Source organism: Lycium barbarum, chromosome 6, assembly GCF_019175385.1.
Source record: "Lycium barbarum isolate Lr01 chromosome 6, ASM1917538v2, whole genome shotgun sequence".
NCBI lineage: Eukaryota > Viridiplantae > Streptophyta > Magnoliopsida > Solanales > Solanaceae > Lycium > Lycium barbarum.
Window position 1 is genome coordinate 35401092 of NC_083342.1, and position 12314 is coordinate 35413405.

Below are 12314 nucleotides of genomic sequence, written 5' to 3' on the forward strand. Positions count from 1 at the left end.
ACGGCCTAGGGCCACATTTGATGGATAGGTGCTTGACTGCGTCCCTTCAGGACAATAGGGATATTGCACGCATTTAGGCCCATGCTCAAAATTCAGAAGAAAGTTTGCAACAACAAAGAAGTGAATGTGAGCATGATAGGGGACATAGCAAGAGGTATAGATCTTCCGGTCCGATGAGCTAGTTTAGAGGTGGGCACAGGCAGCAGTTTTCTAGGCATTCAGGCTATTCTATAACCAGTGCACCTCCACGGTTTTCAGGCCAGAGATTTGATAAATCCACTCATTCCGGGCCGAGTCAGAGTTTTCAGGATCTCAGTTTAGAGGTGATTCGGGTCAGGCGAGGTCACACGTGCCATGATGTTCCCAGTGTGGGAAGTTACATTGGGGTCCATGCCGATCCGGTTCAGATGTTTGCTATTCATGCGGTCGACCAGGCCATATTATGCGTGATTGCCCCTCAGTTCATGGTAGAGGTAGGACCCATCCATCAGGGGCGGTAGCAGGGTCTTCAGCATCTGTACGCCCTATGGGGCAGGTTCACATGCGACAGTCGGCCATGGTAGAGGCAGAGGGAGAGTTCCCAGTTCTAGCGGTCTTAAGTACCGTGTTTATGCTTTGGCTGGACGCCAAGATCTTGAGTCTTCTCCTGACATGGTCACAGGTATATTATCAATAATTTCTCATGATGTGTATGCTTTGATTGATCCGGGCTCTACATTATCATATGTTACTCCATATATTGCGAGTCGATTTAGAGTCGAACCGGAGTCGATCAAACCTTTTGAGGTGTCTACACCCGTTGGTGAATCGGTAATAGCTAGCCGGGTATATAGAAACTGTATAGTTGTGATTTGTGATCTTCGTACCATAGTTGACTTGTATAAGCTAAAAATGGTAGACCTTGATGTTATCATGGGCATGGATTGGTTGGCTTCTTGCTATGCAAATGTCGATTGTAGAATTAAAATGGTTTGTTTCCAATTTTCGAGAGAACCAGTTCTAGAATGGAAAGGGAATACTGCGTCACCAAAAGGTAGGTTTATTTGCTATATAAAGGCAATAAAAATGATCACGAAAGGATGCATTTATCATCTAGTTCGGGTTCAAGATGTAGAAGTTGAATCGTCAACTCTTCAGTCAGTCCCCGTGGTGAATGAATTTCCAGATGTGTTTCCGGAAGAGCTTCCAGGCCTTCCTCCCGAGCGGGAAATTGATTTTGCCATTGATGTGTTGCCAGGCTCTAAGCCTATATCTATTCCTCCATATAGAATGACACCTGCAGAATTGAAAGAATTGAAGGAGCAGTTGAAAGACTTGCTTGAGAAAGGCACCCGTATTGTTTGTCCGAAAGAAAGATGGCACCTTGAGAATGTGCATTGATTATCGGCAATTGAATAAGGTGACGATTTAGAATAACATCCTCTTCCGAGGATTGATTGTTACACCTCGGAAATTTCCAATCTCGTACAGTGAATAGACTAACGAAGAATACGAGTATACGATGTTTTAATTAGAAGGGAATGACGTTTGACAATCCTAAGTAAGATTTCAATGGTAATGGGAATAAGAGGTAGGTTATGAGCCCAACGACAATTTATAGGTTCTGAAAATGTGAAAAAGTTACAGATTTGAACTTTGGTCTCGTAGATGAAATACGGACCGTAAAGTGGTATACGGCCCGTAAAATGCCTTGTCATTTTTCAAAATTCCAAAACATCAACTTTCTGCCAAAGACTTGAATGGTTAAATACGACTTGAATAACGGACCGTAAACTGAAATACGGCCCATAAACTAAGTTCGTAAATCACCATGTCCTCAGCCTACCTTTCTGGTTCTGTTATGCTTAAAGACGCCCATGAAATACGGCCGGTATTCTAGAATATGGACCGTAAACCGAGTTTACGACCATTGTGCACTTTCAACTACTGTTCATTTCGAATCAGATTTCATGTTTTAAATAAGAGACCCAAGTTCATTTATTTCATTTTCATTTTTCATTCTCCACAACTCAAGACTTCTCTAGAAACTTCCACACATTTCATATACAAGAACTCATGAGAAATTGATGATCAACTTCATCAAATCAACAAAACCATGTGTGGGAAACTCATAAAAGTTCATCCAAGTTAAGAAATTTCAAAAGAAGTAAACTAGGGTTTTGGTGCAAGAAGAGTAATACCACTCAAGGCTTGTTCCTACAACATCTAAGGTAAGTTTTATGGCATTTACATGCTATTTAGGGTATGGAAGAGTGGAAACACTTGGATTATAGAAGGATGTAAGAAATGGGTCATGAAGGTGTGAATAGTAGCATTGTTGAGTAAAGGTGTGAATTGCGCCATGATCATTGATAAATTTTGATTATAAAAATGTTATGAATGACATTTAGAACATGGAATAAGTATTATATATGATAAAACGCGATAATGAGCCATAACCACAATTGTGGAGAAATTGAAGAGAAATGGTAAATTGTGGTAAATGTATACAAATGATGATGGTTGTTTGCCATATTGTGAATGTTGTTGTGAGCGTTTGGGAGTTGATTGTGGGGAAAGTAGTATATACAAAGGAAATGCTGCTCCATTTTTCCCTAGAAATAGTAGCTTGCTCTTATAGCTGACTAACTAACGTTAATGCGAAATTCTCACTTGAAGGTAGAAACGTGACATTGAAGGAGAACAAGTGAACAATAGACTAATTAAACGAGAAAGGTGTGTGAGGCTAGTCCTTTATTTCTAATGGCATGAATCCTATATCATGACTATTCTTTCTTATTCATAAATTCTTACATTCCGAAAAGCTAAAGGTCTATGTCCATGAATAGCTGTAAAAGATAAGAGATATGTTATGAGTCCTATAGTGATGATGATGAGTTAAAAAGTATAGAGATTCTAAAATGTATGATAAGATGATCCTATAATGTTAATGGTATTATTTATTGCTTACACTAACCTTATCTACTAATTCCTTCGAGGTGAGACAGAATGTCAATGAATGCTCCATAATGAAATCGGGGGATCACGACCTTACGTCACCTCGATAAAGTATAGTTGTTCTTGAGCCTTATACATGTACTATGATAAGCATATTATAATGAGCATACCATGATGAGCATATTATAATGATGATATACACCGCGCCTATATGGTCGGGCAGTCACCGCTAAGGCGAGCAGCGTATACACCATGGCCAGATGGCTTGGGCAGACACTACTAGTGGACGGCATGAGATGATACCCCGGACGCGGGAGGCCTGGACGAAGGCTAATGTTATAATTATCACACCGATCCAAAATGGACGGGCAGGTTACACATTACTACACCGTACCCATATGGACGGGCAGCTTACATTATACGCATATGATATGATGATGAGTATGAGTAAGACAGCATGACGTATTTCCTTTATACTTGATAGTCAGATACAAATGATCCATATTGATATTTCCCTTTGCATCATTATCTTATTTCATTGTTTATGCCTCTCATACTCAGTACAATATTCGTACTGACGTCCGTTTTCTTTGGACGCTGTGTTTATGCCCACAGGTAGACAGGGAGGAGAGCTCGACCAAGATCCGTAGTAGCTGTCAGCTGATTGAAAGAACTCCTTTGTTCCGGAGGTGCTTGATTATTCTTTTGTGTATATTCATGTATATGTATTTTTGGGCATGAGACAGGGTCTTGTCCCGTCCTTGTGTTTAGCACTCCAATAGACGCTCGTAGATACGCAGTGTGGGTTAGATGGTCACACGAGATGTTATTATGTATATATATTATTTTGATGGCTGAGAGGCATATGTATATAAAGTATTTATGTTTCCATATGAAATATGATTTTCCTACAATTTGAGTATAAATGTAATAGAAGAGCACTAAGTGGCATGATGAGGAATAGAACGAGCGGTGCTCGGTGGTTAGCCCCGGGTACCCATCGTGGCCCCTAGCTGGGTCGTGACAAAAGTGGTATCAGAGCAGTTCAGTCCTAGGAAGTGTTTACGAGCCGTGTCTAGTAGTGTCTTTTTTACGGTGTGTTGCGTGCCACGCTAATAAACAAGAGGCTACAGGGCATTTAGAAAAAATGACCATCTTTCTTCCTATGAGACGTGCGATAGAGCCATGTATAAGATTTTATCCTCCCTAATAGTGTGGTGTGATTCCAGAAATGCCGCCAAAGGGAAAAGCTACAGCCACCTAGAAGGGCAATACTATGACAAAGAGGCGGGTGGAAAGAGAGCCTCCGATGAATATAGAAGAAGGCGAATCACATAATGAGGCCTTATCTAATACTTCCTGCGCCCCGCCTAATGTGGAAGAACAAGGAGGAGCTCCATCTCCAATTCCTCCACCGGGTGCTTCGGGTCAACAAATGACCGAGGCTATACATCTATTGACACAGTTGGTTGCCGCTCAGGCACAGCGGCAAAATATGAGTTCAAGTGATCGGGCAGCAAGTACCAGAGCCCGTGATTTTATGAGTCTAAATCCTCTGGAGTTTTTCGGGTCAAAGCCGGATAAAGACCCGCAAGGTTTCATTGATGAAATGTTGAGGACGTTGAGGATTGTCCATGCCTCCAAAACTAAATCCGTGGAGTTGGCATCTTATAGACTCCGGGATGTGGCAGTCTTATGGTATAATAACTGGGTATTATCAAGAGGAGATAATACGCCTCCTCCAGTTTGGCAAGAATTCGTAGATACTTTCATTCGCCATTACATGCCACCCGAGGTCCGCCGAGCTAGAGCGGATAGATTTCTAAATTTAAAACAAGGAAATATGAGCGCCCGGGAGTATAGCCTCCAATTTAATTCATTGGCTAGGTATGCCCCGACTATGGTGGCCGACATGGGAGACCCGGTACATAGACTCGTGAGTGGCTTAGGGCCACATTTATTCAAGGATTGCTTGACAGCTTCACTACATGATGGGATGGATATTTCCCGAATACAAGCCCATGCCCAGAATCTAGAGGGGCGACAACAACCATAAAGAAGTGATCGTGATAGTGACAGAAGGCAAAGCAAGAGGGCCAAATCTATGGGAGCAGGCAGTGATTATAAAGGGGGATCAAGACAGAAATATACTAGGTACTCAGGCCAGTCGGTGACGAGTGCACCCCCTCGATTCGCAGGTAGGAGATTTGACCTCTCCTTCTGTTCAGGATAGGGCCTGAGTTCGAGGGCCTCATATTCCCAGTTCAGGGAAGATTATAGCCAGAGGCGACCCCCAGTACCAGAATACAGCCAGTGCGGTAGATTACATTCCGGATAGTGTCGCCAGGGTTCGGATGCTTGTTATACCTGTGGCCAGGTTTGGCACATGATGAGAGATTTCCCGTCGATGAGTAGTAGAGTTGGGGTTCAGCCTACAGGTTCAGCAGATGGTTCTTCCTCAGTGTGCCCGGTAGGGCAGACTCCTCAGGTATCAGCAGACCAAGGTAGAGGCAGAGGGGCAGCATCTACTTCAGGTGCCACTCAGCCCCGTGTATATGCTTTAGCCGGACGGCAGGATCTTGAGTCCTCCCCGGATGTGGTTACAGTTACATTGTCTATATTTTCCCGTGATGTGTATGCATTGATAGATCTGGGTTCTACACTCTCTTATATTACTCTATGTGTTGCTGATTGTATTGGGGTGAAACCTGAGCCAATCAAACCTTTTGAGGTGTCTACTTCGGTTGGTGATCCCGTGATAGCAAGACAAGTGTATAAAAATTGTGTAATTGTGATATGTGGTCGCCAGACCAAGGCTGATTTGATTGAGCTGGAAATGTTAGATTTTGATGCAATTATGGGTATGAATTGGTTGGCATCCTGTTATGCTAATGTCGATTGCCGATTGAAAGTAGTTCGATTCCAATTTCCAGGAGAGCCTGTGCTTGAATGGATGGGTAATGCAGCATCTCCAAAGGGCAAGTTTATTTTGTACCTTAACGCAAGGAAGATGATAGCTAAAGGCTATATTTATCACCTAGTCCGAGTTCATGACATCGAAGCAATGCCGCCAACTTTCCAATCTGTTCTGGTAGTGAGTGAATTTTCGGATGTATTTCCAGATGAGCTTCTAGGTCTTCCTCCAGAAAGAGAGATTGACTTCACCATTGATGTGTTGCCGGACACCAAGCCTATTTCTATTGCTCCTTATCGAATGGCTCCGGCAGAATTGAAAGAGTTAAAGGTGCAATTGAAAGATTTGCTTAAAAAAGGGTTTATTAGACCCAGTTTGTCACCGTGGGGAGCACCAGTCCTGTTCGTGAGAAAGAAAGACGGATCTCTACGAATGTGTATCGATTACAGGCAGTTGAATAAAGTGACGATAAAGAATAAATATCCTCTCCTGAGGATTGATTATTTATTTCATCAGCTACAGGGTGCCAAGTTGTTTTCAAAAATCGACTTGAGGTCGGGCTATCATCAAGTGAGAGTTAGAGAGGTGGATATTCCCAAAAGAGCCTTCAGAACGAGATATGGCCACTATGAGTTCCGGGTGATGTCGTTTGGATTAACTAATGCTCCGGCCGTGTTCATGAATTTAAGGAACAACGTATTCAGGCCTCACTTGGATTTTTTTGTGATAGTATTTATTAATGATATTCTGGTGTATTCTCGCACAAAATCAGAACATGCAGATCATATGCGAATTGTTCTTGGATTTCTTCGAGCTCGGGAATTATATGCAAAATTTTCAAAGTGCGAGTTTTGGCTGAATTCTGTAACATTTCTGGGCCATGTTATTTCAAATGATGGCATTCGAGTCGACACTCAGAAAATTGAAGCTGTGAAGACTTGGCCAAGGCCTACGACGCCTACGGAAGTTCGCAGTTTTCTGGGTTTGGCAGGTTATTATAGAAGATTCGTAGAGGGATTTTCATCTATTTCAGCCCCATTGACGAAGCTAACCCAGAAGTCAGATAAATTCCAATGGAATGATGCTTGTGAGCGCAGCTTCCAAGAGTTGAAAGACAGATTGACCTCAGCTCCGGTCTTAACACTTCCAGAAGGGTCAGATGACTATGTGGTGTATTGTGACGCTTCTGATGTTGGATTGGGATATGTATTGATGCAACACGGTAGGGTTGTTACATATGCTTCGAGGTAGCTGTGGAAACATGAAAAGAACTATCCAACTCATGATCTCGAGTTGGCTGCGGTCATTCATGCCTTGAAAATGTGGAGACATTACTTGTATGGTGTGCATGTTGACATTTACACAGATCACCAGAGTCTTCAATATGTTTTCAAACAGAAGGAGTTGAATCTGCGGCAAAGGCGGTGGTTAGAATTACTGAAAGACTATGATGTTAGCATTTTGTACCACCCCGGAAAAGTGAATGTAGTAGCTGATGAGCTTAGCCGTCGATCAATGGGCAGTATATGTGAGGTTCCACCAGAAAGGAAAGAGATAGTTCATGAGCTCCATCAACTAGCTAATCTTGGAGTACGTGTAACTGATTCGGGTAATGTAGGGATTAGTATTAATGATCTCACAGTCTCATCCTTGAACATGGAAGTACACATACATGTACATGTATATATATATATATATATATGTTTACTAACGCCTTGCTTACAAAGTACTTCCCAACACTATTCGAACTCATCTTAATTCTAGAGCTGTGATGCACTTTTTTTCTCTTTGAAGGTCTCGTCCGCCTCATCCTTCGCGACCTTTTACGGTTTCCAATCACTCCGATTTCCCTTAGGGTACTTTAGCTTCTCATCTGTCTCTTATGTCTGAATTTGTAAGACTCTTAATATACTTCCCAGGGGGTCACCCATCCTAGTATTTCTCTCACCCTAGCACGCTTAACCTTGAAACTCTAATGAAATCTGATGCGTTAGTGCTGGTATAATCGCATACACCTTACTGCGTGACCTTCCTCACATGACCTAGAACCAGTTGAAGTTCTAACGGGCCCCAATAAATTCTCGTAATGCATGTCCCTCCGGATTAAAAGGATCTCTTACTCTTCCGACTAAGCAAATGCTATTTTGGCCTTTGAAATCCTCAATAATCACCTTTCATCTATGTATATGACTACCTTCCATCCTAGATTTCAAGATTCCCAATTGTGGCGACAACACCTTAGTCGTAGCTACCTCCAAATACTTAAGTCACTGATCCCCTTTAGGATTTCCGCTCATCACTATTCAGTATTACCCGGAAGTAATTACATACGCACATAGGAAATTCCAATAAGAACTCGTATACCTGTAGCCAATTGGTCCTTAGACGGATCTGGTGGGCTATAGAATGAAGTGTGCTCTTCATCCTTGTCTTCCCACCGTCTACTAGTCTAGCCTAAGATAATGCTGAAACGTAGGGAAAATCTAGATGTGTCAAACACTGCACTTCCTCAATTACGTCTTCGTCCACAGGAGTCTCGTGAACCCTTAAACAGGTCTTTGTCATATGATTTCTCAGTCGGGTCTCCTCCTACTGGAGTCACATGCTCCGATGGGTCTGTCTCAATGGAATAGCCGATGCTCTTTCTTATATCTCTTGACATCCTCGATCCTGAGTCGACGGCGGTACGGGTCTCATGTTCCCCTTTAGAGCCTCACTTATGCTCCCATTGCCTGAACTTGTCCTCTTCTCTAATACAATCCATTAATTTAACAAAAATTGTACAAAAACGAGCTTTCCTATCATTGGCTCTACCGCACGATCTATGATTAGAAAGAAAGATGACATCCTAAATTTCCTGTAGCTTCCTGTTTATAGATGTGGTGCACAACACACCGATAAACAAGACTCTACTAGACACGGTCTGTAGATACTCCGAGGATGAACTGCTCTGATACCACTTTTGTCACGACCCAAACCGATGGGTCATGACTAGTGCCCGAGCTGGGCACCCGTATACGACCTGCTAGATATAATCAGATTGAAACTAAAAACAATATGACACTCTGTAAAAGCATGTTGTGAACTCATCATATCATACATCTGAAAGAACCTGTCTCCTGAGAAGTCACAGTTAACCAAAACATAACAAATATGCAAGCCGACAAGGCTGCCGCTATACACGGGGACGTCCAAAACAAACGACATTGATATAGCTGACCAAACTGGATATACACAACCCACATATGTCTACAGACCTCTAAGAGTGTAACAAAGTCTATGTCAAAAGGGTCTGTACCAAAATAACTCAAGCTCCGGAACAATGGAGCTCTCCAAGCAGCTGGGCAGAAGTCCTAAGCCGGAGCATCACAAAACTGAGTGTCTGTACCTGGGGGCATGAAACATAGCCCCCGAAGAAAGGGGGTCAGTACGAAAAATGTACTGAGTATGTATAGCATGAAATACAATAAAGAAGAACGTGGCTGAGCAAAAAGTTGACAGGAGACGAGTATGATAATCAAAGATACCAATGCATCCGTGCCTTCTAAGATAAGTCATGCATACATATACAATATACCGTACCCGGCTCTCTAGTGAGGGACTCAGTGAAATAATCATATATATATCGCACTCGGCCCTCTAGTGAGGAACTAGGTGAAATATAATACGTACCCGACCCTCTAGTGAGGGACTTGGTGAAATATAATACGTACCCGGCCCTCTAGTGAGGGACTCAGTGAAATATAATTCGTACCCGGCCCTCTAGTGAGGGACTCGATGAAATATAATACGTACCCGGCCCTCTAGTGAGGGACTCAGTGAAATATAATACGTACCCGGCCCTCTAGTGAGGGACTCGGTGAACAATGCAATGAAACTGTGCACGATTACGTACCCGACCCGGGACTCGGTGAATTATATATTAACGGTATGCACAAGTAGAATATCATGAGCAACCATATGCAAACTAAATCATCATCTGAGACTCGATAGAATAATTAGAATAAACCAACACTTGAGAATTATAGACAACTATCATTTCAGGTACCATTGAGAATTAGTGTTCATTGGAGTCATGTATGTTCGTCGTTCGCTGACTTTATGTAGTTCATGCCATAAAGAAAGAAGGGATAGCTTTACATACACTTTGGATCCTTTAGAAGTAGAGTCATCATCAATGAGTAAAATTGAGAAAATCTAGAAGTGGCTCCACATTCTCATATTCTCTTTGAAATCATAAACTTGAGTTCTACGAAATCATCATTATCGTTGTCACCATCATAAAATCATTCTTATCCTCCACATCATGAGAAACTTTAAGAACCATGGACTTTTAGTTTTTGAAAACAAGAAGGTTACGGAAGCATTTATGAAGTCATACCATAGGGATCATGCCTTTGAAAGAAAAGGGACGAACCTTAACGTACCTATTTGGCCTCCTGTTATCTACACTTATTCGTCTGAACTCGCAAGTCTACATTTAAGAGGATTCACACAATCATTAGACTCATCGTAGTATATTTGTGCTAAGCTCTCAAGTCAAACTATTTTATATCCTGCTGAAAATCGGGCAGCATTTCCCCTGTTTATATGCCTAGCCCGGAATCTCAATTCAGCAACCAACAACAACAACAACAACACCAACATCAATAACATCATTTCGAACACCAATATGTACCATAAAACAGCCCACATACTGTTTTTCCAAATTCCATAACTAACCACCTTACTACACAATTATTTAACGACTTTATCTCCGTAATTAAGCCTTAAATAATATCAAAAGAGAAAGATTCATACCTTTTTCTAGTAAAAACGATAATCTCTTCAAGATTCCACCTTGAATACAAGCTAAATCCAACGCAAGTTAATACCGTGATTACAACTACGCAATATCCGAGCCTTGATTAGATAAAATCACTCAATTCTCTAAACATTTTATGACAAAAATACCCCTATAAGTGCTGAGCTCCTAATCTGATTTTTTTTTGTGAAAAAAATGGGGTTTTTCCCCTTTTATAAAGTTCAAATTCGGGTCGGGTCACTGTGGCATTTTACTGTAGCACGCGTTTCTGTTCTGTCAGCTGAACTTGTAACTTCCATAATTCTCTACTCCGAAGTCTAATCGACGAACGGTTTGTTTCGTTAGAGCCTAGACTCGACGAACTGCATTTTAGAATTTTGTTTCACCTTAAAACACTTCATATGCTAAGATATATTTGTCCACCATGTTGGACCAAAATATTCACACAAAACATTACCCATCCTTTTTCCAAAGTCATACTACTCCATTTCTTCCACTCATTTCCTTATAAAACCTTCTGGTATACCTTATATACATCCTTCCTTATTAAATATACTTAATAATACTTTCACCTTATATTCCAAAGTGGTTTTACTAAACCATAACTCAACGTACTTGTGTTTCAAAATTGGTAAGTGCTTTTTCGAAGATACGGGGTGTAACACTTGCCTCGGAGGGCGCATGGACGACCAAGAACCTGCTGCGGATCCTGTGGGCTGAACCTCACGCCTACCACCTCGAAATGGGCACTCTCTCATAATATGGCCTGACTGGCCGCAAACATAGCAAACATCCAAACCCAATCGGCACGGTCCCCAATATATCTTACCGCACTGGGTACATTGTGGTATAGATAATCTCATCTGGACTGAATCACTTCTATACCGAGAGCCCGACTCTTTGAAACTCTGTCCGGTCCTGAACGAATAGGGCGGTTGGACCTCTGGCTTGCAAGTCGTTAAGGTGCAATAGTCGTTGAGTAGCCTGTGTGTCTAGAATGATGCTGCCTCTATCCTGCTCTAGGTATACTAGTAGGACGCGAGGATCTAGCCTTCTTACTATAATCCCCCTCATACTCATGCTCCTCTTCCCGCTGTTGCCGTTGCTGCGGTTCTTCTAGATTCTGGGCATGGGCCTGGATGCGAGAAATATCCATACCGTCTTGAAGTGAAGTGGTCAAACACTCACCCATCAAATATGGCCCTAATCCACTCAAAAACCGGTGTACGCGGTCTCCCATGTCAGCTACAATGGCTGGAGCGTACCTAGCCAACAAATTAAAATGGAGGCTATACTCTCGGACACTCATATTCCCCTGGCTAAGATTCAGGAACCTGTCCGCTCTAGCTCGTCAAACCTCTGGTGGTAAATACTATCGGAGGAAAGCATCCAAAAAATCTTGCCATACTGGGGGAGGGGAATTAGATCCTCTAGAAGACATCCAAACCGTATACCAGTGTACCGCAACATCCCGTAATCTATAAGAGGCCAACTCTACCGACTCAACATCCGAAGCATGTATTATCCGCAATGTTCTCAACATTTCATCTATAAAGCTCTGTGGATCCTCATCCGGTTTTGACCCATAAAATTATGGAGGGTTCAAACTAATAAAATCACGGGCTCTAGCACTCACAACTTTATCACCGTGGCCAATAC